At 38.3% G+C, this 26,663-nt stretch overlaps 1 long non-coding RNA gene across 2 annotated transcripts in view; it reads left to right on the top strand.

The window, feature by feature from the left end:
* LOC132360517 (uncharacterized) overlaps positions 1-23,782 on the top strand; it is a 146,328-nt gene extending 122,546 nt beyond the window's left edge. The window contains exons 3-4 of one of the 2 annotated variants that reach the window (XR_009501120.1): positions 21,818-22,011; positions 22,753-23,782. This is a non-coding gene — a long non-coding RNA (uncharacterized LOC132360517). The other variant, XR_009501119.1, reaches the window with a different exon arrangement.
* The last annotated feature ends 2,881 nt before the right edge of the window (positions 23,783-26,663 follow it).

Below are 26,663 nucleotides of genomic sequence, written 5' to 3'. Positions count from 1 at the left end.
AAAGGTTTCCACGCACTAGGAAGCCCCTTCGCGGGCGGAGACTGCGGGTAGCAGAAGGGGTAAGCTTCGGAGCCACGGAGGAGAGCACAGCCACAGGGGTGCGGAGGGCACAGCGGAGAGATTCCGGCACAGAGGCTCGGCGCCAAGCAGCACTCACCAGCCCGAGAGGCTTGTCTGCTCACCCGCCGGGGCGGGCGGGGCTGGGAGCTGAGGCTCCGGCTTCGGTCGGATCGCAGAGAGAGTACTGGGGTTGGCGGCATGAACACAGCCTGAAGGGGTTAGTGCACCACAGCTAGCCGGGAGGGAGTCCGGGAAAAAGTCGGCAGCTCCCGAAGAGGCAAGAGACTTTTTCTTGCCTCTTTGTTTCGCAGCGCGCAAGGAGAGGGGATTCAGAGCGCCGCCTAAACGAGCTCCAGAGATGGGCGCGAGCCGTGGCGATCAGCGCGGGCCGCAGAGACGGGCGTGAGACACTAAGGCTGCTGCTGCCACCACCAAAAAGCCTGTGTGCGAGCACAGGTCACTCTCCACACCGCCCCTCCCGGGAGCGGGTGCAGCCCACAACTGCCAGGGTCCCGTGATCCAGGGACAACTTCCCTGGGAGAACGCACTGCGAGCCTCAGGCTGGTGCAACATCACGCCGGCCTCTGACGCCGCAGGCTCGCCCCGCCTCCTCTGTACCCCTCCCTCCCCCCAGCCTGAGTGAGCCAGAGCCCCCGAAGCAGCTGCTCCTTTAACCCTGTTCTGTCTGGGCGGGAAACAGACGCCCTCAGGCGACCTACACGCAGAGGCGGGTCCAAATCCAAAGCTGAACCCTGGGAGCTGTGCGAACAAAGAAGAGAAAGGGAAATCTCTCCCAGCAGCCTCAGAAGCAGCGGATTAAAACTCCACAAACAACTTGATGTGCCTGCATCTGTTGAATACCTGAATAGACAACGAATCATCCCAAATTCAGGAGGTGGACTTTGGGAGCAGGATATATTAATTTTTCCCCTTTTCCTTTTTTTTGTGAGTGTATATGTATATGCTTCTGGGGGAGATTTTGTCTGTATAGCTTTGCTTTATAATAGCTTTATTTTACTTCACTATATTATATCCTCTTTCTTTCTTTCTTTCTATTTTTTCTCCCTTTTACTCTGAGCCATGTGGATGAAAGGCTCTTGGTGCTCCAGCCAGGCATCAGGGCCGTGCCTCTGAGGTGGGAGAGCCAACTTCAGGACACTGGTCCACAAGAGACCTCCCAGCTCCACATAATACCAAATGGCAAAAATCTCTCAGAGATCTCCATCTCAACATCAAGACCCAGCTTCACTCAACGACCAGCAAGCTACAGTGCTGAACACCCTATGCCAAACAACTAGCAAGACAGGAACACAGCCCCATCCATTAGCAGAGAGGCTGCCTAAAATCATAATAAGGCCACAGACACCCTAAAATACACCACCAGACGTGGACGTGCCCACCAGAAAGACAAGATCCAGCCTCATCCACCAGAACTCAGGCACTAGTTCTGTCCACCAGGAAGCCTACACAACCCACTGAACCAACCTTAGCCACTGGGGACAGGTACCAAAAACAATGGGAACTACGAACCTGCAGCCTATGAAAAGGAGACCCCAAACACAGTAAGATAAGCAAAATGAGATGACAGAAAAACACACAGCAGATGAAGGAGCAGGGTCAAAACACACCAGACCTAACAAATGAAGAGGAAATAGGTAGTCTACTTGAAAAAGAATTCAGAATAATGATAGAAAGGATGATCCAAAATCTTGGAAATAGAATAGACAAAATGCAAGAAACATTTAACAAGGACGTAGAAGAACTAAAGAGGAACCAAGCAATGATGAAAAACACAATAAATGAAATTAAAAATACTCTAGATGGGATCAATAGCAGAATAACTGAGGCAGAAGAATGGATAAGTGACCTGGAAGATAAAACGGTGGAAATAACTAATGCAGAGCAGGATAAAGAAAAAGAATGAAAAGAACTGAGGACAGTCTCAGAGACCTCTGGGACAACATTAAATGCACCAACATTCGAATTATAGGGGTCCCAGAAGAAGAAGAGAAAAAGAAAGGGACTGAGAAAATATTTGAAGAGATTATAGTTGAAAACTTCCCTAATATGGGAAAGGAAATAGTTAATCAAGTCCTGGAAGCACAGAGAGTCCCATACAGGATAAATCCAAGGAGAAACACGCCAAGACACATATTAATCAAACTGTCAAAAATTAAATATAAAGAAAACATATTAAAAGCAGCAAGGGAAAAACAACAAATAACACACAAGGGAATCCCCATAAGTTTAACATCTGATCTTTCAGCAGAAACTCTGCAAGCCAGAAGAGAGTGGCAGGATATACTTAAAGTGATGAAGGAGAAAAACCTACAACCAAGATTACTCTACCCAGCAAGGATCTCATTCAGATCTGATGGAGAAATTAAAACCTTTACAGACAAGCAAAAGCTGAGAGAGTTCAGCACCACCAAACCAGCTTTACAACAAATGCTAAAGGAACTTCTCTAGGCAAGAAACACAAGAGAAGGAAAACACCTACAATAACAAACCCAAAACATTTAAGAAAATGGGAGTGGGAACATACATATCGATAATTACCTTGAATGTAAATGGATTAAATGCTCCCACCAAAAGACACAGACTGGCTGAATGGATACAAAAACAAGACCCATATATATGCTGTCTACAAGAGACCCACTTCAGACCTAGAGACACATACAGACTGAAAGTGAGGGGATGGAAAAAGATATTCCATGCAAATGGAAATCAAAAGAAAGCTGGAGTAGCAATTCTCATATCAGACAAAATAGACTTTAAAATAAAGACTATTACAAGAGACAAAGAAGGACACTATATAATGATCAAGGGATCTATCCAAGAGGAAGGTATAACAATTGTAAATATTTATGCACCCAACATAGGAGCACCTCAATACATAAGGCAAATACTAACAGCCATAAAAGGGGAAATCGACAGCAACACAATCATAGTAGGGGACTTTAACACCCCACTTTCACCAATGGACAGATCATCCAAAATGAAAATAAATAAGGAAACACAAGCTTTAAATGATACATTAAACAAGATGGACTTAATTGATATTTATAGGACATTCCACCCAAAAACAACAGAATACACATTTTTCTCAAGTGCTCATGGAACATTCACCAGGATAGATCATATCTTGGGTCACAAATCAAGCCTTGGTAAATTTAAGAAAATTGAAATCGTATCAAGTATCTTTTCCGACCACAACGCTATGAGACTAGATATCAATTACAGGAAAAGATCTGTAAAAAATACAAACACATGGAGGCTACACAATACACTACTTAATAACGAAGTGATCACTGAAGAAATCAAAGGGGAAATCAAAAAATACCTAGAAACAAATGACAATGGAGACACGACGACCCAAAACCTATGGGACGCAGCAAAAGCAGTGCTAAGAGGGAAGTTTATAGCAATACAAGCCTACCTCAAGAAACAGGAAACATCTCGAATAAACAACCTAACCTTGCACCTGAAGCAATTAGAGAAAGAAGAACAAAAAAACCCCAAAGCTAGCAGAAGGAAAGAAATCATAAAGATCAGATCAGAAATAAATGAAAAAGAAATGAAGGAAACAATAGCAAAAATCAATGAAACTAAAAGCTGGTTCTTTGCGAAGATAAACAAAATTGATAAACCATTAGCCAGACTCATCAAGAGAAAAAGGGAGAAGACTCAAATCAATAGAATTAGAGATGAAAAAGGAGAAGTAACCACTGACACTGCAGAAATACAAAAGATCATGAGAGATTACTACAAGCAACTCTATGCCAATAAAATGGACAACCTGGAAGAAATGGACAGATTCTTAGAAATGCACAACCTGCCGAGACTGAACCAGGAAGAAATAGAAAATATGAACAGACCAATCACAAGCACTGAAATTGAAACTGTGATTAAAAACCTTCCAACAAACAAAAGTCCAGGACCAGATGGCTTCACAGGTGAATTCTATCAAACATTTAGAGAAGAGCTAACACCTATCCTTCTCAAACTCTTCCAAAATATTGCAGAGGGAGGAACACTCCCAAACTCATTCTACGAGGCCACCATCACCCTGATACCAAAACCAGACAAAGATGTCACAAAGAAAGAAAACTACAGGCCAATATCACTGATGAACATAGATGCAAAAATCCTCAACAAAATACTAGCAAACAGAATCCAACAGCACATTAAAAGGATCATACACCATGATCAAGTGGGGTTTATCCCAGGAATGCAAGCATTCTTCAATATACGCAAATCAATCAACGTGATACACCATATTAACAAATTGAAGGAGAAAAACCATATGATCGTCTCAATAGATGCAGAGAAAGCTTTTGACAAAATTCAACACCCATTTATGATAAAAGCCCTGCAGAAAGTAGGCATAGAGGGAACTTTCCTCAACATAATAAAGGCCATATATGACAAACCCACAGCCAACATTGTCCTCAATGGTGAAAAACTGAAACCATTTCCACTACGATCAGGAACAAGACAAGGTTGCCCACTCTCACCACTATTATTCAACATAGTTTTGGAAGTGTTAGCCACAGCAATCAGAGAAGAAAAAGAAATAAAAGGAATCCAAATCGGAAAAGAAGAAGTAAAGCTGTCACTGTTTGCAGATGACATGATACTATACATAGAGAATCCTAAAGATGCTACCAGAAAACTCCTAGAGCTAATCAATGAATTTGGTTAAGTAGCAGGATACAAAATTAATGCACAGAAATCTCTTGCATTTCTATACACTAATGATGAAAAATCTGAAAGTGAAATTAAGAAAACACTCCCGTTTACCATTGCAACAAAAAGAATAAAATACCTAGGAATAAACCTACCTAAGGAGACAAAAGACCTGTATGCAGAAAATTATAAGACACTGATGAAAGAAATTAAAGATGATACAAATAGATGGAGAGATAGACCATGTTCCTGGATTGGAAGAATCAACATTGTGAAAATGACTCTACCACCCAAAGCAATCTACAGATTCAATGCAATCCCTATCAAACTACCACTGGCATTTTTCACAGAACTAGAACAAAAAATTTCACAATTTGTATGGAAACACAAAAGACCCCGAATAGCCAAAGCAATCTTGAGAACGAAAAATGGAGCTGGAGGAATCAGGCTCCCTGACTTCAGACTATATTACAAAGCTACAGTAATCAAGACAGTTTGGTACTGGCACAAAAACAGAAATATAGATCAATGGAACAGGATAGAAAGCCCAGAGATAAACCCACGCACATATGGTCACCTTATCTTTGATAAAGGAGGCAAGCATATACAGTGGAGAAAAGACAGCCTCTTCAATAAGTGGTGCTGGGAAAATTGGACGGATACATGTAAAAGTATGAAATTAGAACACTCCCTGACACCATGCACAAAAATAAACTCAAAATGGATTAAAGACCTAAGTGTAAGGCCAGACACTATCAAACTCTTAGAGGAAAACATAGGCAGAACACTCTATGACATACATCACAGCAAGATTCTTTTTGACCCAGCTCCTAGAAAAATGGAAATAAGAACACAAATAAACAAATGGGACCTAATGAAACTTAAAAGCTTTTGCACAGCAAAGGAAACCATAAACAAGACCAAAAGACAACCCTCAGAATGGGAGAAAATATTTGCAAATGAAGCAACTGACAAAGGATTAATCTCCAAGATCTACAAGCAGCTCGTGCAGCTCAATAACAAAAAAACGAACAACCCAATCCAAAAATGGGCAGAAGACCTCAATAGACATTTCTCCAAAGAAGATATACAGATGGCCTACAGACACATGAAAGAATGCTCAACATCATTAATCATTAGAGAAATGCAAATCAAAACTACAATGAGATATCATCTCACACCGGTCAGAATGGCCATCATCAAAAAATCTAGAAACAATAAATGCTGGAGAGGGTGTGGAGGAAAGGGAACTCTCTTGCACTGTTGGTGGGAATGTAAATTGATACAGCCACTATGGAGAACAGTATGGAGGTTCCTTAAAAAACTACAAATAGAACTACCATACGATCCAGCAATCCCACTACTGGGCATATACCCTGAGAAAACCATAGTTCAAAAAGAGTCATGTACCAAAATGTTCATTGCAGCTCTATTTACAATAGCCAGGACATGGAAGCAACCTAAATGTCCATCGACAGATGAATGGATAAAGAAGATGTGGCACATATATACAATAGAATATTACTCAGCCATAAAAAGAAATGAAATGGAGGTATTTGTAATGAGGTGGATGGAGTTAGAGTCTGTCATACAGAGTGAAGTAAGTCAGAAAGAGAAAAACAAGTACAGTATGCTAACACATATATATGGAATCTAAGGGAAAAAAAAAAAAAGGCCATGAAGAACCTAGTGGCAAGACGGGAATAAAGACACAGACCTACTAGAGAATGGACTTGAGGATATGGGAAGGGGGAGGGGTGAGATGTGACAGGGTGAGAGAGTGTCATGGACATATATACACTACCAAATGTAAAATAGATAGCTAGTGGGAAGCAGCCGCATAGCACAGGGAGATCAGCTCGGTGCTTTGTGACCACCTAGATGGGTGGGATGGGGAGGGTGGGAGGGAGGGAGATGCAAGAGGGAAGAGATATGGGAACATATGTATATGTATAACTGATTCACTTTGTTATAAAGCAGAAACTAACACACCATTGTAAAGCAATTATACTTCAATAAAGATGGTTAAAAAAAAAAAACAATAAATGCTGGAGAGTATGTGGAGAAAAGGGAACCCTCCTACACTGTTGGTGGGAATGTAAATTGGTACAGCCACTATGGAAAACAGTATGCAGGTTCCTTAAAAAACTAAAGATAGAGCTACCACATGATCCAGCAATCCCACTCCTGGGCATATATCTGGAGAAAACCATAGTTCGAAGGATACATGCACCGCAATGTTCATTGCAACACTGTTTCCAATAGCCAAGACATGGAAGCAACCTAAATGTCCATCAGCAGATGAATGGATAAAGAAGATGTGGTACATCTTCAATGGAATATTACTCAGCCATTAACAAGAATGAAATAATGCCATTTGCAGCAACATGGATGGACCTGGAGATTATCATACTAAGTGAAGTAAGACAGAGAAAGACAAATATCATACGATATCACTAATATGCAGAATATAAAAATAATGATACAAATGAACTTATTTACAAAACAGAAACGGACTCACAGACTTGGAAAACAAACTTATGGTTGCCAGAGGGGAAAGGTGTGGGGGAGGGATAAATTGGGACTTTGGGGTTGACATATACACACTGCTATATTTAAAATAGATAACTAACAAGGACCTACTATATAGCACAGGGAACTCTGCTCAATATTCTGTAATAACCTAAATGGGAAAAGAATTTGAAAAAGAATACACGTATATGTATAACTGAATCACTTTGCTGTACACCTGAAACTAACACAACATTGTTAATCAACTATACTCCAATATAAAATAAAAATTAAAAAATTCACACTGAATAACAAAAATTATGTCATATTCAAGCATCTTACACAGTGTGGTAGACCCCTGACATTTACAAAGATATTTGGGGACCTTTGTGAATCCCCAATTTTATATATTATGGGAATGTTTGTTCTGACTTTATTCTGACTTCTGGCTTTCTCCCTAGTTACTTTTGCATTGATAGTTCTTTCTGGTACATAGCCTCCTAACACCGAGGAAACAAATTCAACTTTCATTGACCTTTCTTCCCTATGGTGTGCAACTATTGCATTGGTTGGGAGATGAAATGGTTTCTCCCTAAAATAGTTTTCTTTTGTTCTTTGTAGAAGGTTTTGTGAATTCTTTCATGTTACACATCTGATCCAGAAACATTATTTCCCCAAATTACTTTGCTTCCTTTTTATTTCTGTCAACAGCCTTAGCAGTTGGTCTTCTTTTTTGAGTCATTTTCTTCATAAATCTTCATGACAGTTACTGTTGAAAACAAGTAAAAAACAAAGCTGAACAGTAATGAGGTGCTAGATGGTGAGATGAATACTGGACAATCAGGTAGGTCCATTCACTGGTTAAGTGATGCATCTTAAAAGTATCTGTGGGGCTTCCTTGGTGGCGCAGTGGTTAAGAATCTGCCTGCCAATGCAGGAGACACGGGTTCGAGCCCTGGTCCGGGAAGATCCCACATGCCGCGGAGCAACTAAGCCTGTGCACCACAACTACTGAGCCTGCGCTCTAGAGCCCGCGAGCCACAACTACTGAGCCCGCGTGCCACAACTACTGAAGCCCACGTGCCTAGAGCCTGTGCTCTGCAACAAGAGAAGCCACTGCAATGAGAAGCCTGTGCACCGCAATGGAGAGTAGTCCCCGCTCGCCACAACTAGAGAAAGCCCGCGCCCAGCAACGAAGACCCAACACAGCCAAAAATAAATAAATAAAATAAATAAATTTATTAAAAAAAAAGAAAAGTATCTGTGACTCCAGTCCTTGCTTCAAAAAAACTACAAATCATTACTAAAATGGGTTCATATTTGCAAAGTCCTAAGAACAATGTCTCCTGTGTAGTAAACATTATATAATTTTTAAATTAGAAAAATACACATTATAGGTCTTTGACATGTCAAAATCAACATATAAAGATAATCAGAGCTGAAAAATACCAAAGCTCAGTCTATTGCAGGACAGGCAAGGAGGAGCCGCATCACTAAGAGCAGGTTAGAAGGTCTTCCTGACCAGAAATTCAAGGGCTAGAGGTAGTACAGAAGGAGGAAGTACAACACAAAGGGCAAGACTCTGAGGTCAGGTTTCTGATCGACCCATGAGGTAGATTAACTCTTCTTATGATTAATATCTTTCAGGTTCCATGGCACCCATACTGAGAAACCTGGTTTCAAACAAGTCTGGTTGAGTTAGTTGTATAAGATTCTAGGGGGTGTTGCTAGATTCATTCAGTAGATGCCTTAAGCATATGTACATGCTTGAAATGCAGTGGATTTCTTATAACAGAGGTTATCTGAGAACAGTAAAAATCATTAACATTCAGTCTATGATTGCTGAGGATCTATGCATTTTTTTTCAATAAAAATAATGATAGGGTAACAGTGGAAAGTTGGTCTATAGATGCTCTAAAAACCATATGAGGGGTTATTTTTAGAAGCTTTCCAAGGAGTTTCCGAAATCAGTTCTGTCTTTTGACAGGTTCTTATAATTAAGAAGTTCCCTGGTAAGATAAGCCATGAAATCTTAGGAAGAGTAGAATCTACTAAGTGGACGAAAACTGTTTAATTATAATTGTAACAGTGTTGTGAAGGTTTAGTGCTCTTTTCCTAAGCTGGAGTGCCACACATAAACTTCTGGTGTTTTGTCCTGTATTGTACAGTAATTTTTGTTGTGTGTTGACATTCCTGGCTTCCCTTCAGTTCCCTGTGCTAGTAGTACCTGTCTAGAATAGATATTCGGTAAATACTAGTTGGATGAATAGGCAACAAATGAATAGACTGGCCAGAAAGATGGTGCCTATTTCCTAATCTTTACTCAACTCTAAATAGTAGGAGCTGACCTTTTTGTTCCTCTCAGACTGGCACCAAAAAAAACCTGTATTCTTTGTTTTTTTTCTGGGTAGTATGACCTTTTCAGAGAAGGAGGTCTCCACAATTAGACAAGCCACAAAATATAAACTGACTTAAACTGGAGATTTCGGGAAAAAGACCACCAAGAGCTGAAAAGTTTAAATACTTTATCAGGAAAGGTAAGCTATGTCTTATAGAAGAAAGCCTTCCATGGAAACAGAAAATGAATATACTGTCTTGCCAGCTTTTAATTCTTGGGAGGATAAATTTAAAAAATATATTATCCTTAGGAAAATAATGAGTACAACTGTAGAGATGAAAACACTGTATTTTATTAATTTACTTTAAAAATTTTGAGAGTGAATTAAGACATTATTTTCCCATTAAAGAATGTTTCCATTTTAAGCTTGGAGAAATATCAGGTTTTTCTTGCCACATGGTAAGTGATTCTTATACTTACAGCCATTAGAAATTCCCCATCATTCCTGAGTAGGTAATTATTACTTGAAATAGCTCTTTCAGAGTGATTATTATGAAATGTACCTATCTTCTGTTGATCTGCTGCTTTATTTATCTCGTGTTAAAAGATCCTTAGGAACCTTTCTATCATTAATGAACAAATTTCATTTTACAGATACATCCATTAGTTGCCAAGAATAATTCTGATCTGATTAAAGGATAACCATGTAAGACCACTAATTTACATACTAAATGCTTAGGATTGTACATTGTTAAAGACCTTACATCTCCAGACCCATTATCTTTTTTCTCTTGGTAGAAGACAATACATGAGAGCCTTAAATAGTGGATGGATCCATCCATCTAGACCAAAGAAAAAGAGGGCTACAAAAACAAGTATACAGTTTGAGGAATCCTTCCACTCAAGGATCAATGTAGATATTATGAAATAACAAAATACCACAAGTCTCTTTGAGATGGAGGGAAGCTCATTAAAAAGGAAAACATTTGGGACTTCCCTGGAGGTCCAGTGGTTAAGACTCTGTGCTTCCACTGAAGAGGACACGGCTCAATCCCTGGTCGGGGGAACTAAGATCCCACATGCTGTGCAGCGCAGCCAGAAAACAAACATACAAAAATAAAACAAAACAGAAAACCCATTCTTGGATGATTATGATCTCAAATGAGTTATTTAAGGAAACAAACATGACAAAATATTTCTTATATCTATGAAGTGTTTCTCAGAAGGATGAAAGTTGTTATAATTTTCATAATAGTTATTTTCTATGTCATTATGATCATAAATAGAATTTATGTGTTTGCATGAGGGGCTTATAATAAATACTGGAGAGGCAGGCTGACTTATAGGAAAATATATGTGTGGATTGCAAACCCCTTGAAAGCAGAGACCTAATTCATCTCAGTCCCTATCCTCAGAGCCTGAAGTTCATCCTGACAAATGCTGTTAATCAATAAATACTTGCTGAATGAATAACAAATTAATACGTATCAAGTCTTCTGATCTCACTGGAGAATCTTAGTGGAGAATCCACAACCTACAAATATGCTGAATTCCAAAAGAATTTTGAGGCATATTGTTTGCAACTTAAAATATATTTCTCCACAGAAAAAGCTATTATGGATGGTACAGGGGTTGGCAGGCCAGCTCCTGCCATGAAAGTCACTTAATCTACAATGTAGCAGAAACATTATACATATGAAATGAACAAGTAGCAGAAAAAAAAATACTGCAGCAATAAAACCAAGATAGAAATAATAAAATTGAATAAAACCTTAAAATTTTCTTGTCCCTCAGTGCTTGAAGAGAAGCAGATTTAAGTATGAGAAGAAGAGATGTATGGAAACTGTCATGGAGAGGCTTGTATTCTCGAGGAATTTAGAAGCTGACGGCTTTTTAAAAATTATGTAGAATTCCCCTTCAAAACATAATTCTGCTTATCCATGATAAAAGTCTTTGAATAACACTATTTTAACTCTTACCAGCTAAGATGAAAGTACCTTTTAAAATTCAAAAATAGAATAGTGAAAAGAGGAAAAGAAACAAACGTGAAGAAAAATCAAGTAAATGGAACAGCAACAACAGAGATGAAAATATGGTAATATGAATTAATGTAGTACCCTCTGTGCTCAGGTACTGAGGATAAAAAAAAATGCATGAAACACAGTCCCTGCCCTCAAGAAACTTCAGGCGTAGTAAGGTGAGTCAAACTCAGAAGCAACTAAGTGCAACAGTTGTGATAAACACTGTGAAAAAGTAACTAGGCTATGTGGAGCCAAAAAAAAGAAGGTGGGAACACTGTGAGCAAATGAAAGTGCGCTGAGTACAGAGGCTGAGAGGAGAGAAGGAATGTGCCAGGAGACAGAAATGGAGGGGTGAGCCAGGTGGGACTGTGGTCCCCATGTGAAGCAGCCTGCCTTATCCTACAGATGGCTGGAAATCTGAGGAGGGATTTAAACAGGGGAATAACATCATCAAATGGGCATTTTATATATTTTTTTTAATTAAAAAAATTTTTTTAATTTATTATTATTTTTTTGGCTGTGCTGGGTCTTCGTTGCTGCACGCGGGCTTTCTCTAGTTGTGGCGAGTGGGGGCTATTCTTCGTTGTGGTGCATGGTGCATTGCGGTGGCTTCTCTTGTTGCAGAGCATGGGCTCTAGGCACGTGGGCTTCAGTAGTTGCAGCACGTGGGCTCAGTAGTTGTGGCTCATGGGCTTAGTTGCTCCATGGCATGTGAGATCTTCCCGGACCAGGGCTCGAACCCATGTCCCCTGAATTGGCAGGTGGATTGTTAACCACTGTGGCACCAGGGAAGTCCTCAATTGGACATTTTAGAAAGATCACTCTGGCAGCATTATGGAGGATAGATTGGAGGTATGAAATACTGGTGGCAGGGAAACCTGACAGAAAACTGCAAGAGAATGAAACCTGGTAGTAAATAGCAGGGCTAATAATAGAGTTTGGAGAGCCGTTTGGTCTGTTCTCATCCTCCTGAGGGCCTCAAATTCAGACACTTGATATTGTCTCCTAATGAGGTTATCCACACTGTCATTGAGACTCATTTTCAGGATTGAACATTTAAAATACAAATTTGGCTACAAATTTTGTAATCTCATTTTAACACATTTAAAAATTTTAACATACTGGGAGTCTCAATAAATGGAAGGGTTCTGAGTCCCTCTCCATCTCGGAGAAGCCTGCTAACTTGCTGTGTGTGGTTTGTGTACAGTCTTCTTGGTGATAAAGAATGGAAGGGATAGAGAAGAGATGCAAACTAGGAAGTTCCCTTAACCAGCACCAATTTAGCTTTGTTGCAGTGAGGAGAGGAAAGTGTACATCCCTTTACTCACGAGTTGATGTTTGCAAGTTGGTTGTTCATAGCTGGGAAGTGTCTGAACTGCTGTTAAATAATTCTTTCTCTATCTACTTATAATATAGATGGACGTCCTGGATTTGAAATATTTAGTAAAAGGTATTACGCTTCTCTAAATTACTTTCCATTTTCCTGACCTAGAAGACTGACTTTGAGAAATGACCCAGAGTTAATTGTTTTTAGACTAAATTATTGAAAGTGACTTATTTCTCTTATATTTATGTCTCTGGTTCTATGCCTTTTTAATGCCCTACAAAAAAACATTATAATCTTCTGACAAAAAAATTTAAAAAGCATTTTATAGTTGTTGAGCATAATGAATGAAATTTTCTTTTAATTTTTGCTATCTAAACATATTTGATTAGCTATTGTTGAAAGGAGGACTAGACATGGGCAAAATTAGTTAGGGGCTATTTATTTCTAGGTAATTATAGCACAATCACTCTGATGAAAAAATGTAAATATCAACAGTAGATTTAAAGAGTTGCGTTTCGAAGTTTTTAAAAAATATTCATTCACTAAATGCAGTTGGTTATTAGCACATTGCTAAATGATTAAAATACACCTAAATGTAACAATGTTATCTGTCATTCACAAAAGGCCTATAAATCTAATATCTACAAAAATAAAAATATACCTTCAGAACAAAGTGGCATGGTTTTAAGGCCAAACTTGAGGGAAATAAAATATCACAATTTAGTCTTATATAAATTCAGCCTCTAAATAAATCTAATTTATGCCTTCTGAGCTCAGTTGTCCTTGACACATAGAAAACATCTCTCTCTTCAGAAAATAAAAACACTTCTTCCTTCTAGTGTATGACTGGTCTTTATCCATGTGGGAGAAAGTGATAAAAATAATAGAAGTATTACAGTATTAAGATGAAGGGAGAGGATCTTCATATTTTTTTTTTTTTTTAATAAACTTATTTTATTTATTTATTTATTTTTGGCTGCATTGGATCTTCGTTGCGGTGCACGGGCTTCTTATTGTGGTGGCTTCTCTTGTTGTGGAGCATGGGCTCTAGGCACACAGGCTTCAGTAGTTGTGGCACACGGGCTCAGTAGTTGTGGCTCGTGGGCTCCAGAGCACAGGCTCAGTAGTTGTGGTGCACGGGCTTAGTTGCTCTGCGGCATGTGGGATCTTCCCGGACCAGGGCTCGAACCTGTGTCCCCTGCATTGGCAGGCAGATTCTTAACTACTATGCCACCAGGGAAGTCCCTTCATATTTTTTAAGTGAGCCATTTCACAACAAGGCAAAGACACAGAAAAGCTCTTTGTCTCTTGAAACATTTGACTTTATGTCCAATGCTCTAAGCCTCTGGATAAGGATCACTTCTTTCCTCCTCCTCTGCTTCTGCATTGGACATCCTCTAGGTAGCTTGGGTACTGAGGGGACCAAGCAAAAGAGGCCACGGACTGTATGCTAATTAGTTGTTTAGGTCTGAGACAATTAGTAGTTTAGATCTAAGGATCTTCAAGGAATCATTTTCCTTTCTTCTTATTGCAGGATCAAGCTGAGTAAGACTCTGATAGTTAATACTGAAACATAATTATATCATGCAGAGATAAAGTTGTACACAAATATTTATTGACAGAATGCATAAATAACCCCAAGATCCTTCTTTCAATATTTGAATTGGTATTGATCAGTAGTAATTTTTAGCACACTTTAAAGAGTTTAAACTATTTCCCTCATCAGGTTAGTTTCTTGATCTAGAATTCCTGTATGAAAGTTGCCCTAGGAATGGTCATCTATGAAGCATAGAACTCCCCATGAAGGAAATTCTGCTCCTCTTTTATGTTTAAATATGTTCTCTTCACCAGACATTTCTAGGGGGGTGGCGGGAATTGTTACTCTCAGGTATGCTGCCTTACTTAGCTTTTGGCATTTTTTTTTTGCCGAGACACACTCAGAGCTCCCTTAACAGGAACAATGAAGTGATTAGTTATAGTATCCCACACCTCACTAATGTGTGACCCAAATTTTGTGGCATAAATTTTCAAGCAGTAGTTTCATTTTTTTCCTCTGCTGTTGTTTAAAAAATTGGGGTCAACATTACTTCTTATTCAAGTTAGAGAAAAAAAAAAACAGAGAGGTCTTATCTGCAGAACAATTCACATAGAATCTCTTAATATATTGCCCCTACTTTTGCAACAGACTCAAAAAATCAGTCTCTACAATGGTTGCAGTGAAGCAAGCAGTCTCCTGAGTATAGAAGCAGTATAATACTGCTTCTATCAGCTGACCTCCCTTCTTTTACTTCTTTCGTATGATAGTGATTGACTAGAACCTGACAAGAGGAAGTTGTGGTTTTATGATGATCATTCTGCAAGTATATATTAAACATCTGTCCATCATGGTGGGAAAGACTAACTTACTTTTGGGTACTCAACTCAGTGGGTATTTTAAACGGCAGGTTACTCTTAACACAAAAGTACAGAGGCTGCGGCTTCCCTGGGGCGCAGTGGTTAAGAAGCTCCCTGCCAATGCAGGGGACACGGGTTCGATCCCTGGTCCGGGAAGATCCCACATGCTGCGGAGCAACTAAGCCCACGCACCACAACTACTGAAGCCCGCACGCCTAGAGCCCGTGCTCTGCAACAAGAGAAGCCACTGCAATGAGAAGCCCGTGCACCGCAACGAAGAGTAGCCCCCACTTGCTGCAACTAGATAAAGCCTGCATGCATCAATGAAGACCCAATGCAGCCAAAAATAAAATAAATAAATAAATTTATTAAAAAAAAAAAAAAAGTACAGAGGCTAACGTGACAAAAGCAGTTCCAAGTTTTAAGATTTATCTCATGAGTCACTTTCACTGGCCTCAGCCCATCTTTATATCAAAAAAATCTGATACTAAGTATGGATTCTAGATTCTGAAGCCTACGAATTATGAATAAAATCTGAACCATGGAAAACAGAACAACTTTCTATAATGTTACTATTTACCAGAGACATTTGCACTCAGATCTTTCCTCTAATTAGATCTTTTCTTGTGTTCTAGCAGTTCTCCAGTGTTATGGCTGGGAGGAAGCCAATTTCAAGGATCTATTGCACAAAGAACTATTTACTGAGACATATGCAGTGCTTTCGCTATGAAATAAACAGGAGTTACATGACTTTAATAAAGGTTTTCACAGTAAGAAATGAGACTTACTTGTCTTTAGCACTCTCACACTATGGAATGCAGTGGCAATACCTTTGCTACTTACTATAGTGCAATTCCTCCCATGGTTTTGGGAACCCATAATATTCTTAATTTAGGCTCACATTTCTCCTTTACATATATGCCTTTATATTGTCTTCCAAAAGGTGAAAATCTATTACCTTACATGTTTTTAAAATGATGCACAAGTCTCCTATATTTTACCAATGACAGTGTAATTCTCTCTGTCTGCCAGGTTGCAAACAGTTATTTTGACTCTTTCCCCTCCTTCACAAAATTCTGGCAGCTTGTCTTTCACTAATTTCCTCAAATATAGATCCTACTTCAGGTCTTTCATCATCTTACCTCTCCCAGGGCAGTCATTCTCAAACTTTAGTGTGCATATTAAAAAATACACAGGAAACTCATAACATTCAGATTCTTGATCCCAGTCTTAGATGACACTCAGCAAGTCTTAGGAAAGGCACAGGAAACTGGATTTTAATCACTTAAATATAATCCATTGCCCAGATTTTGAGAAATTTTATTCTACAGTCTTCTTATCTCTTTTGGGTCTCATAAACCATTTCTAAATAAGAATCCTAAAGATTATATCATGTTTGTTCACCTACTTACGCCTTCAACTATTTATTGAGTACCCAGTGTGTGTTAAGTACCATTTGAGGTATTGGGTTTATAGTATTGACCAAAAGAAACATCACTGACCTCATGGAATTCAGTTTTTGTTTCCCCACATTTAAGAAGGATCCTCTATAACATCATGTTTGATCCCAACTTCCTGAATCTGATGTTGATCCTAGTTGATCATATCTCATAACTATCATTCAAAAAAGATGCTCCCCTCTAGTCAGGTTTTTCCTCTTCCTCTTCCTCAGCCTTACTGTCTCCATAGCAACTCAATCCACTTCTGGTTGTCGGTCCTGTTATTCTCCATCAGGAATATTGTGCAGTGTTGTGGACAGGGCATAGAGATGGGAAAGGAAGTTTCATTCATTCATTCAACACATACTGAGAGCCAAGTACTGTTCTAGATATGAGAGAATTCAGCAGTGAACAAGTGAAGATAAGCACACAAACAAAAAACAAAGAAATATCAGATAAATTCCATGCAGGGTATGATGACAGTGACCTAGCAACTACTTTATATTGGGTAAAGAATATATATATTGGGTAAAGAATATAGTGACATTTCAGCTGAGAGCTGAATGACAAAGATAAGTGGCCATGCAAAGTTTAGGGAGAAGAACATCACAGGCAGAAGGAACAGCTAGTGCTAAGGCTTTCAGGTGAAAATGTGGGTTAGAAGATTATAAGGAAGGCCAGTTTGTCTGGTGCACAGTAGGAGAAGATAAAGTGGTAAAGGCTGGGGTCAAAGAGGTTCACATGAGCCAGATGACATAGGGCAGAAGTAGGGGCCATGATGTGATTTGATTTATGTTTCCACAAAGCTCTCTGGTGTTGTGTGGGAACTGGATTGTAGAGAGGCAAGAGAGACCAAATAAGAACTACTGTAGTAGTCCAGGGCTCAGTTGATGACGGTGTTTGGATACGCAGTAGCACAAATGGACAGAAATGGACAGAGTGGGCATATGCTCTGGAAGTAGCGTCAAGGAGCCTGGGGATGTATTAGACGTGGCGGTGCAAGGCAGGACTCCAAGAAACTTCCTGGATTTTCTTCACTTGAGTAACTGGCTGGCTATTCATGTCAATTACTGATGCAGAGAAGACTGTAGAGGGAGCAGGTTCTGGGTGAGGAGGGTGATAATCAAAAGTCCAAATGGTGGGTGATGTAGCTGAAAAATAGGCTACTGTGGCCAGACTGCAAAAGGCTTACGGTAAGAGCTAAGAAATTTAAACTCTCTCTGAATTGTGACTTAGGAAACATACTATGGCATTGGTGTGTAGGATGGGCTGGAAGGGGTAGAAATCACATGCCTGCAGTAGGATTTGGGGAGAGATATAAGAGAGAGTCAAAAGACACAAGAATAATTATAAAAGAGCCAAAGAGAGTTAGGAAAAGAGATCAAACACAATACAGATGGAAAATACAAGTGTTTATTTGAAGATGGAAAGAGTAAGAGTAGAGTAGGATTCACCTTAGACGGCTCCTTGGTTGGTAGTTTTGAGAAGAGGATGCAGAGGGCAGAAAGCAGAAAGTACAACGAGCTCCCGGGAGAAGGACTGAGCCTGCTCTCCACAGGGCTGTGCTTGGGTCCCGCAAACAAATTGGCTTGGAGAAGAGCCTGGCTTGAAAGAAGAGAGCTGACTTTGTGATCTACATTTGGTCATTCCCTCCATTGGTGGCAAGAGAACATGTGTGTGTTTGTGTGAGAAAAGCAACCTCATCTATATTTTAGTTACCACACATCTTTTCACCACAGAAAAAAAATTGGCAACCTTTGTTACTATTAGGATCATCTAACAGGCTATCGGATAAAACGTATATGTTTGTAGCATTTTCAGAGCTTGAAATATTGTTTCATAAAATGGGAAAATTTTACTCACTTTCATGAGTTCTATTGCCAGTGAACAGTGTGTGCAAAACGGATGTTCGTAAAGAGGATCTTTGTCACATCAAGGGAGAAAAACTGTTGCTCTTTATGAGAAAATGTTTCCAGTTTACAATTAATTTTATTTTTCTGACTGAATTTTCTTTCTCTGATATAACAGGCTAGATCAATAAGAACCCTGCATCTATAACTTAGAAAATCTAGACAGGGAAAATTATCAGAGAGAAAGCAAATGATGATGAAAATCTATATGCTTACTTACTCTGTGCTCCCTTAACCTTCATTTTCCACTTGTCTTCACCAAAACCTCACCATTGGAGCTAAATTAATCACTGGGATAAGATTTTTTTCTAAAGAAACAAATTTTGGCTCATTTGTGTCAATTTTGAAAGCAGCTGCTTCTTTCCTATAAGAGCCATTTTCTGAGTAAGCGATTTTTTTTTTGGTTGACAAGCTGAGGGATTTTGCCTTAGTCAATAGTTGGCATTATCATCAAATAGGAGGCAAATTAGTCACTGCAAATGAATTAATATCTTGCAGAACTGGAGTTATTTATGCTCTGAGTGATAAACTTGGGAACTGTCTATCAGCACACTGAAAGAATTTGTAAATGAGGTCCATGCATCACTGTTGGGGATCATCCAGGAATGATGGAGGACAGGATAGCTGTCAGAAGACTGGATTCATTTGTTTGCTTGCTCCTTCCTTCCTCTCTTTCCTTCCTTCCATTCTTCCCATGTATTGATGATCTGTTCTGTGCTAAGTGTCAGGGATATCCCTAAGGAGACATGTCCCCCACCTTTAACAATCTAGTGGGGAAAAGAAGACATCAGACATCATTAGAGTATAATGTATTAAATACAAAAATAAATGTCTATAAAAATGTTTTAAAGTACAGAGAAGGAAGACCTTAACTTGTCCTGTAGGGGTTAGGAGGGCCTCACTGAGAAAAATAAATACGAATTTGCCAGGTGGACAAGGCAGTATTTTAGGGAGAAGAAAAATACGTATAAAACCATGGATTTTGGGAAAAATACGATCATTGCTATCACAACAGTCACAAAAACAACTAATATGTGCGATGCACTTACTATGTGCCAGGCACCGTGTTATAAGCTTTTCATAAAGGAATGCTTTTAATCTTTACAACCGCCTTAAAGGATAAGTATTATTCCGTTTTTCTGATGAGGATATCAGATCCCAGATGGTTAAGAAATTTGTCCCAAAGAAGAACTGGTATGTTTACAGAGTTGCAACTCTTCCATGTGTTGGTGTGTGAAGGATGTGGTGGAAAATGTCAAGAGGTGGGGTTCGAAAGATCTCCTGGAGTGTGTGTAATAAACACTAAGCTGTATTACAGAAAAGGGCTCAGGTTCATTCTTAAGCAGAACAAATTTGTCCATCTATTCCTCTGTCTGTGCATCTACTCATTTATTAAATATATATACATAGAGGATTTTAAGCAGCACACAGAAATCATACATTGAGTGAGTAAAAATGAGAGTGAAAGAAGAGAAAAGATGAGGGAGAGGATATAATGGAGTTAGGAATAAGGCTAGCTGAGCAGACATCGGTGAACCTTGGCAGACACTAGAGCTATTTTACATCTCTGTGTGGAAGTTAAAAAACCAGTTTAGGAGAGAAAGCCAAGCTACCCCCTGAGTGAGCTGAAATTGTACCCACTGGAAAGGCCAGGATATTTCAAAAGAATGATTTTGGAGTCATTTAATCAGATGGACAGATGGGTGATAGAGGCCATAATGTCCTATTTGTTGTAGCATAGTGGGTATGATTTTCGTTCAAAAAGAGTTTTTTTTTTAAAGGAGTTATAACCAGATGCCACCTTCACCAAAACACAATCTTAATAAAGTACTCATGTAATGCCTGTCTTTAATAATTCTACTGCCTGAATATTTGCCAAGATGACTTATTTGTGACATTTATACCAATCCAAATAAATAACTTACTGGTTGGCTTGTTATTTTTAAACACCACCTAACAAATACACTAACTTTGGTTTTAGAATGTTTGACATGTAACCTTTCCTTTTGGCAGTGATTAGCTATCAGGGGCGGTTGCCTGTTCAGGCTATTCTGAGTTTGCAAGACTTAAATTGCATTAGCCAAATAGTTTCTGTTATAAGGTAGTTTTAATTGAGTATATCCAGACATGCTTCTAAGATTGTTTAGAAACAAGTTCAAAAGAAGAGGGTAACACAAACTATGAAAAAATAAAGTGCTGTGTTAAAAGATCATCCCACGTAACACTAACTCTTGGGTCAGTAATCTATTTCTGTGTAAATATAGGGATAGGGTGAGGAGAGTGGTATATGTTGAGCTCATATTTCTTGACCCATAACTAATTCCTGTCCACAGAGGCAAAAGTTAATAAAAGCTGCACGTAATCTGAAAGTGCTTCTGGTAGATATCGCATGAAGTGGTAAATGGCAGGATAGTGTGGTGGCTGTTTGTAGCACAAAAGCTAAGTTTAAAGGCCTGAGTAACTACGACCAATAATTGGTCAGGCACATGGGTTGTGTATAATTTGGGTGAACAGTCCAGCAGTCTAATAAGTGTATGATTTGGGGGAACAGAGGGGATCCTTTCTGAAAATAGAAAGGACGATAGAGTCGCACCAGGAGCTATCAACACTATGCCCAGAGTCAATAAACATGTAAAACAAGCTATTGAAGAGGAAAAGATCTCAGTTCTGAAAAATCACTGAATAGCTTTCAGGGCAAAATGTCTTAACCAGGGCTTTTATTGGTTTATATTTTCAATTGGCTGTACAGGATGAGGCCCTGATTGACAAAAGTTGAGGCAGTTAACTGTCTTGTAAGGTGGTGAGAACTGAGCCTCCTGCCTATCAGTTGAGCCTCTATAAATTGTTTCCCCACTCATTTCATACCTATAACTCTGTCTAGAATTTATCCATATTGTCTAATGAAATCTAATGGCATGGCTCTGGTCCTGTTACAGGTTTTATTAGAACTAAGGTTTTCCTGAGGTAATAAAATTGTGTTAAATAAGCTTTAAAAGCTTTAAATTTTACAAGGCCATGGCCTCTTGTTTGGTTTTTGTCATTGTAAGCTTCTCAGCAAATCTTGTCAAGTTAGGTACTAGAAAAGTGAAACGTAGAATGTGCATTTTCTGTTGAATTTTATTTTTCAGGTAAAATTGGTTTTCAAATCTGCTAATTGGTGAAAAGAGATCAACTTCTCTCTCAAGTTACAGAAGCAGAAATTCAACTGGTCCTTATTAATGAAAGATCTTCAGTGAAGGTTGAAAGCCCTTCAGATCAATCATACCACACTTTGAGCTCCTCTGGCCTCCGTGGTTCCCTCATCTGTGCTCACGGCTCACAGGTGTGCAGGACAGCTATGTCCAGGACTCACTGAGGACAAAAATGGTTACTTAACCACGCAGTTGAAATATCCTTTCTATGGAAGGTTAAAAATCCCAGGAAGTCTGTGGGACTGGCTTTTGGAGTATAGCTACGAGTAAAATATTCTCTAGATTTTCCCAATGTATTGTGATTCAATTTATCAGATAAATGAGTTGTTGGAGGACTTTCATTTAAATTGACAAATTTTCCTCCAGTATAAAGTTCCATAGGGACATAGTCTTCATTCTTTACCAATTTCAGGTTGCCACTAATGTCTAGAGGAACTAAAGGTATTTAGCCTCAGGGTGACATATGAGCTACTTTCAAATATTTGTAGAATGTTATATAGAAGTAGTAGTATACTTTTTCTCCAAAGTCATATGGGTGGGACAAAATCTTAGTAATCATAGTTGTCCAGTAGACTACTTTGGAGGTTGTGACCCACCTCTACCTCTGGAGATGTTCAGTAAAAGTGTGGATGATCATTTGACATGAAAGTCACGTGTCAGATATTTCTTGGACCAGATGGTATGAAAGAGCTCTCCAAACCTGAAAGTTCTAAGAATCTTTAATGAGTATTTTAAAAAATTATTTAAAATTTGTTGTTGTTGTTGTTTTAGCATGAAATCTGATGAAGAGCTGTTTGCTAGAGGCAAAATGTATGCCTATGTTTTTATACTTTTAAGTTTTAAAATTGTTGCATTATTTTATCTTTTTTCAGATAGCTCACTGGAAATAAATATGGAAATTTCCTAAGAGGCTGAATACTGATGAGGTTGTAACTGAATTTAGAATTCTCTTCTGGACACAATTCCTTGGGTGATATAGGATCCTAAATTTATTTGTTTTACCTTTGTATTTTGGAAAAGTTAAAACTTATAAAAGTTGATAAATTAGTATCCTGTGTGCCCATCACCTAGCTGCAAGAATTATTAACTTACAGGGCAGAATAACGGCCCCTGCAAGATGTCCATGTCCTAAAGCCTGGAACTTGTTGATATGTTAGGTTATGTGATAAGCAAGAATTATGGTTACACATGGAATTAAGGTTGCTCATCAGTTGACGCTGAGATGGGGGAGATTATCCTGATTCTCCAGGTGGGAACAATCTAATCACATGCATCTTTGTAAGTGCAAGAAGGAGGCACTGGAGAGAGACCCAGATAGATGGCCATGTGAGAAGGTATTGGCTGATGCTGTTGAAGAGAGATGGAGGAATGGGGCCTTGAGCCAAGGAATGTGGCTAGCCTATAAAAGCTGAAAAACGCAAGGAAACAGATTCTCCCCTAGAGCAGCCTGAAGGATTGGAGGCCTGTCGACACCTTGATTTTAGCCTAGTGAGACCTAATTCAGATTTCTTACCTACAGAACCGTAAGATAATAAATTTGTGTTGTTTTAGGCCACTGAGTTTGAGGTAATTTTTTATAGCAGCTATAGAAAACAGATTTCTTAAAAAAAGGGAGAGAGAGAGAAAGGCTGTCAAAATGTGAAGGGAATAAAATAATCCTTAAGGTTAATGCTAAAAATTTCTTTGAATGTATTTTACAAACCTAGCAAAGAAAGACTGCTTTTATTTGTTGGCTTTGACTACAAAAGGAATGGATGTAAATCTGAATATCTATAAAAAAGATTTGAATATATATACCAAAGTTTAAATAGATATTTAAATTGCTAATATGATTAGTTTTATTAATCATTTGAATGATTTAAGCCCTTTACTCTCATCTTTTGGTGCCATTTTTGTTAAACTACTTATTTCCATTACATAAATTGCAAATTAGATACTCTGGCTTACTTAAATATATGTGTTATGGTACTCTTGATGGTTTTCCTTTATATACTGTTTATCCAATTTCAGCAAAAAGGCAGATATTGGAGAGATAAAAATTCATTATTTTATAGAAGCTAGTGAAATTGTTTATACTTATTAAGATATGGTACTTTCAATAAAACCAACTTAAAATCTATGATCATTTTCTTCAAAATAATTCTCTAAATTCCTATTTATATTCATAGGTTCTTTTTTTCTAAGCCTGATAAAGTATTTAATTTGAATCCAAAAACCAACCAACCAATCACTCAACTAACTCTGCAAACATAAATATAAGTAAAAACAAAAAAATAAACAAAACAAAGCATTTAAGTTTATAAGCACTTTTGAAAAGTGATGCAAATGGCGTGAATGAACTCTCTCATATATCTATTTTTTTATCTTGCTAATGTTAAAGGACAAAAGATCAATGTCTAGATTTACTGAAGTCATGTATCCTAATGGACCATTTATTTCTTTTATGTTTAGACACTTTCCCCCTCAAAGATATTAGCCATATGATTCACAATCTGCAGTGAGGTTTTACTAAATGTTATTATTGGAGATATATTCAACGGTATGTTTGAGATGTATAGATTATATTCCTTTGGAAAGTTGCAGGAGAAATTCTGTGGTAGCATATACTTGTTTTGAAAGTATAAATTAGAAATACACACTAATAATTTTGAGCATATGGCACAAACTTTAACACACAGACACACACATGCACATCAGACTCCAAAATCTCAGAAATACATATGCTATTTAACATTCCACTTAATACTTAATACATCATCTTATTCTTCCTAGACACTATGAGAAACTGAAATGTACAAAATTAAGGGTAGTCTCTAAAGCTATTGTGATGTGTAAACCTGGTTAGGCTGTGGTGCCCAGTTATTTGGTTGTTATGAAAATAGTTTTAGATGTGATTAACATTTACAATCAGTAGACTTTGAGTAAAGCAGATTATCCTCCATAATCTGGGTGGGCCTCATCTAACTAGTTGAAGGTCTTAAGAGCAAAGATGGAGGATTCTCGAGGAAAAAGCAATTCTTCCTCAAGACTGCAGCATAGAAACACTGCCCAAGTTTGCCACCTGCTGGCCTGCATTGCAGATTTTGGGCTCAAGGCTGCAACATCGACTCTTCTTTGAGTTTCTTGCCTGCTGGTCTGCCCTATGGATTTTAGACTTTCTAGGCCCCTAAATTGTATAAGTCAATTCCTTAAAATCTCTGTTTCTCTGTCTCTCTATAGATAGATAGGTAGGTAGGTAGGTAGATAGACAGACAGATAGATAGATCCATCTCCTATTGGTTCTGTTTCTCTCAGACAAACCCTGCCTAAATAGCTATTATTGCCCAATCACCTTGCAAATAAGACATTAACCTTGATTACTTCTGAAGAAAAGTAATTCTGTATTCTCATTTTGGGCACTTTTCACTTGCTTTATTTAAATTGATCCAAAATATTTTATTCCTTTTAGCTCAAATTGATAACAAAAACTTTAAAAGCTCAAAAGAACTTCTTTCTACCCAATATTCCTATCCCTGAGTTTCTTTCTCCACCTCCACCCAACTCCTCACTACTTTCCTATCCAGTCCATGAATCATCCCTAACACATATTTCATTTTTCTAAAATACAAGATCATTGAAGAACTTTATAGACACCCTAACATAGTTTTCAAATTTTTTGGTTTAAGTCTCTTTTCTGTGACTATCACTACTATGTTCTGGTTTTTAAGTGTTCTCCCTGGTGACTGTTTTCTATAAATTTATGTTTAGCCAACAGTTAAAATAATGTGTGCTTGGATAATAGTTGAAATAAGCTCAAAGACTCTGGATCAATTACCATAAGGCTGTCTTAAGAAGACTTGCTTTGTCTACCTTAAAATAAGACCCTTTACTGGTGTTTAAGATAAAGCTGTGTCTTCATTTTCTTCTTTAGATTCAGAGTAACTAATTCTGACCAGAACTCTAAAAAGAACTGCAAATGATCAGTTAATTAAAGCAATGCAGTCCACGTCAGGAGGACTGAGTTCCTTTCTAAGCTGATAAAATATTTCAAAATGCATATTAATATGGGACTTTTTCAAGGTAGAGATACAAAATTCAAAACTACAACAAAATTAGTCTTCTGCTGTTGCTTAAGAGGGATTTAGCCCCTGTGCAATTTATGACTCAGATTAGCTTCTTAAACAATGTTACCCAAATAAACCTTCCTTGAAATCAGTGGTACTGGTATTCAAACATTTTTCCTTTACATGGAGTTAACTGTATCTTCTGTCATCTGACTGAACCAACTAAAGTCATTTCTCTTAAAAGACATCAACAGCTCAAGGAAAAAAAAAGTGTTCTCTCCCGAGCTGGGGGAGGAATTTTGCTTTGCACTTTAAAATGTTTGCTCTGTTCCAAGAAGATATTAGGATCAGCTGACTGACAACAGGAAAAATTTTCCTGGCAGAGAAGGAAGCCAGAGGAGATTCATATGCAGACAAAATTTTAACTATCAGGCTGTTTGTATCCCCATATCTACTCTAATATGCCAAGCTGGGATAAATCAAATGGGCTCTAAAAATGGTAGATAAAAATGTGATTTCACAATAATTCTTGAGTTTTGCAGAATATTCATCTTAAGCATTTCTCTTTCTCCAAAGAGTTATTTATTACCGGGTAAAGCTATATAGTTATTCCAATATACGCACTACTCTAGGAAGAAAAGAAAAAAAACCTTGAAAACTCTGCATTTTAAAAGTGCTATAAAGATACAACTGAAGATAGAGTTGTAAAGATACAACTAGCTGAAGTGCTAGTGTGAGTT

The sequence above is a fragment of the Balaenoptera ricei genome, chromosome 2 (genome assembly GCF_028023285.1).
Source record: "Balaenoptera ricei isolate mBalRic1 chromosome 2, mBalRic1.hap2, whole genome shotgun sequence".
Lineage (NCBI taxonomy): Eukaryota > Metazoa > Chordata > Mammalia > Artiodactyla > Balaenopteridae > Balaenoptera > Balaenoptera ricei.
The sequence above is the reverse complement of the archived record's forward strand: the minus strand, read 5'-3'. Positions and strand labels throughout refer to the sequence as shown.